The sequence below is a fragment of the Amblyomma maculatum genome, chromosome 2, assembly GCF_055883805.1.
Source record: "Amblyomma maculatum isolate TAMU_Amacu chromosome 2, ASM5588380v1, whole genome shotgun sequence".
Classification (NCBI taxonomy): domain Eukaryota; kingdom Metazoa; phylum Arthropoda; class Arachnida; order Ixodida; family Ixodidae; genus Amblyomma; species Amblyomma maculatum.
In genome coordinates this window covers 43,383,279-43,387,177 of record NC_139345.1, presented here as the reverse complement: position 1 = coordinate 43,387,177, position 3,899 = coordinate 43,383,279, and positions in this window count along the sequence as shown.

The following is a 3,899-nucleotide window of genomic DNA, read 5'->3' as shown; positions in this document are numbered from 1 at the left end:
CAGTAAGCAACGTATTTAGCCGCTCAAATCTAAATGCTCGAGTTCTGCTTGTCTAGAGTAAAACAGCCGCATGCATGATATGAAAATGTTCATTTGGGAGCACGAGGGAAAGCATGAAAGTCGAGCGGCGCTCATATTTCTTGGTGCAAAACGAATACCAATATATCTGGTGAACCAACGTCCATATGAATTATTAGTCTGCCTGATGTACATTATGCCGGGAGTCCCGCAGTGAGGAAGAGAAAAAGGCCTATGAGCATCGTTTCATATTTCAAAGAATGAAAGAAGAGAACATTTGCTACTGTCGTATCTAGTTAGCGTTAACAACCGGTCACTGTTGAAAACATGTGGTTACTGAATAAAGGCAGGAAAGTAAGCTTAAAATTCGATTACCCTAATGGTAATTCAGATTATAATAGCAAGCTTTTTTTTTTTCTTCCGCCGTTATGTATTTGTATTCACTTTGCGTAACTGTTTAGCAGAGGTCCGAGGGGCTGTGATGGTGCCACCACTCTCGCTGCGTAACGGTTTAGCAGAGGCCCGAGGGGCTGTGATGGTGCCACCACTCTCGCTGAGACCTTCTCAAATTTGCCTCTCGCTTATATGTCGCGTTGCGAGCCCAAGGTTTCGAGTTTCGCTATTCACATTTGCCCGCGACACCACTAGTGCCGCCCACTTGCCATATTTATGCTTCGCGACCGACTGTCTGGCACGACAGCGCAAAGGTTATATTCACATTCGTTAACGCCCTATACAAGGTCGGCTCCGTCAATTTGCATGCCACGCTGTCATCTCAGCTGCGTCGACCTCTGCTCCGGCGCCTCTCTCTTTGCCTCTGCTTCGCCGCCGTTCCATCGGGCGTAGCTCCCACATGAGCACTTCGTACGTCCTCTAGAGCTGACCTTCTTTAACCTAATTTATCGGCCTCATTGTTTGCAAAACTGTGCCTTCTTCGTTGTAAGCGAAGAGTCACGAGCGTGTGTCTGACAGGTGGCATGACCTGGCTCTGATTGGTCGACGGGTTGATGACGTCACGAGGCCACTTGAATCAGCCAATCTGTCAACTCGGCCAGCTCCTTTGAGGTGGAGTGTACCTCAGGACTATTATATTCCGAGCAAGATACTGTTCCCTTAAGGTCGCATAGGCATGTTCATACGACTAGACCAAACGGGGCTTTATATCATGTCGGAGAGTTTTTATATAATGTTGAAACTTACGACTATTTACTAATGAATATGCGTGAGGGAAGAGAGCCAAAATAACAGATTAGTGAATAAGCATCGTAGATATACAGACACACCGAAACACCGGCATTAATTTATTTTCCTCCCTTGCATCCACCCTCCTCTTTCCCCTACAGAGGGTGCCCCGGCTCTTGCTCAAGCACTCTATATACAATAACCGTGTCGATCTGGAGACAGAGGCCAGGAATGTGGAACTGCATCACTCCTGCTACTCTGCAAAAAGCTAGATATTCCGAGAAGCATGGAAAGAATAAACATTGCGTGCGGCGGGTAGCGTCCCTACAGAGAGAAGCCACGGTCGCGACTGCCTGCCTCGTAAGTTAAAACCGTACACGGCCCCTAAAGTAAGCGAGGGCGCCCTACGCATTGGGGAGCTGCGCTCCAGCTAAGTGGCAACTTGAGTTTGAATGGCGCTGCGGCTGAACCGGAAAACCTGGGCGGCTGCCCAGGTTTTACCAGCTTGCAAGCCTCGACTGTGCCGTGAGCGAAACGACCCCGCTCTTACACAGATGGTATGACGTCACGCAGCGCGCAGCGCCACTAGTGAGAGGAACGGAGTCAGGCCGTGACTGCCACCGCGCAAAGCGACGGCGCGAGTTGAGCCCCCACTCTTACACAGATGGTATGACGTCACACACCCAGGTCACGCTAAAGGTCAAGCGTGGCTGCCACCGCCGCGCCTTTTGACGGGCTGAGGTGGTAGCTAAAGTAGTATTGCTTCGCAATAAAAACCAGATGGTACCATAACAACGAGACCCCTGACAGAAGTGCAGCCGGAGGCCAAGCCTGGATGACCGGCGTAGTATCGTCGACCGGACTAGGGACGGCTCGGGTTAAGGCGAATATTTCACACCTGCTCACAATAAAAGTTCATCTCTCTCTCTTTCTCTCTCTTAGTTAACGCTACTGCTGCATATTTTCTCCTTTTAACTGCTCTCCCTTCTTTCTCGTTTTTTCCGCGGTTCAAGCGCTTCGCCTGAACACTTGTGTCAGTGAGATGTTCGCGGACGCATAAGTTTAACGACTGTCGACGCAAGTAAGGAACAATTTTCTTATTAGTGATATCCCTCTCAGAACAAAAAATGACGGGGGTTATCTCTCTTAACGACATTATAGCGCGAAAGCGGAATGTTTTTTCGTCTTAAGATAATTCGGTGCAATTGCTGTTTTTTACACGATACATTACCTGACACCAACTTTCTGCGGCTTCAGACCTGGTACGCTGCAGCTTCAGTTGTCCATTTGGAGCCATATAAGAGCCGTCGCGTCAAATGGTGACCTACATTAGACCTACTTAAACCTGGTGAAAGCACTTGCCGCAGCGGCTCAGCGTTTAAGACGCTCGGATACAGAGTGCGCGTACACGGGTTCGTACGCGGCCAGTTTGAATCCGCTGCAATTGTTTTTTTTTTTTATTGTGAATGCGCTAAAGAGGTCATGAACGTTATACTGGAATTTATACCTGAATTACCCGCTCAAGGTTGTGTCTTCACGAAACAGAGTATCAGAGACAAAGCATTCTCGGTCAGTGGAGGCAAGCTTGTGAGTGCCTTCGCACTAAACATACAGTTTTATGACTTATGTTTATCTCTGGACTGTGAGATTACTGATATTCAAAGTATCGGCTACACCACATCGGGTCTCACGGCTGTTCGGACGCGAGTCTTTTTCCCTCTTTCTTTTCTTTCCTTCTCTATTTTCACCTCTGTCTGCACAAGGCAGCGGAGTGGGCGCAGCTACAGAGCCAGTAGCAAGCCCTTACATTTCCTTTTCCTTCTTCCTACAATCGCAACAAACCCCCTCTGGTTAAAGTCAGCGCGGGCTTCAATGTGACCTTGAAGGAGCAGAAGGACAAACTGTTGCCAAGCGGTTTCAGGTGTCCACAGAGAAAAAAAAATTGGATGTGGTAGCTTCGGTTAAACCTAACGTGAGACGATAGCTAAAGCATGGTTACATATGGAGTTGAAAGTTGCCTCTGTTGTTATTCGATCATTTGTTTGAAGCAAAAATGCATTACGGTGCATCGGGTATCCGTCGCGAAGCTGTTGTTGTGGCTGTGAATCCCAGTAGGCTGCACTGTTGCGAACTTGGTGCAGCGGAATCCTTAGGTTCTGAAGATGACTAATCTCAGAATATGCCTCCAAACTGTCTTGGTCTAGTGCCCCAATGATCCAACCAAAAGCCTATGGATTTATCTAAATTAAGAGCCGCGCCTGATACATCACCAAACTGTTTAGTCAAGTGTAAAGCCTCAAGTACACTCTTTTTGTCAGAACAAAAGAGGGCGATATCATCCGCGTAAGCTAAAATTTTAACTTCACATTGAGCCAGAAAGAAAGCACGGACAGCAGCACTGTTAATTATACTGGGACAGATGAGTTCCAGATATACGGCAAACAACAATAGAAACAGTGGATATCCTTGACGAACAGATGATTCCAGCGGTATTGACTTCGTTAGCTCCTGATTAACAATTAGTATTGTATCCAAGTTCATATGCCAAAGCCTTATGCCTTTGAGCACAACATCACCAATGTTTGTATGCTCCAAGACCGCGTACAAGAAATCGTACCGAACTTTATCAAACACCTTCGCCAGGTTTATTTGATCTACTTGGGGCCCGACTCATCTGATACTGATTTCATTACTGAACG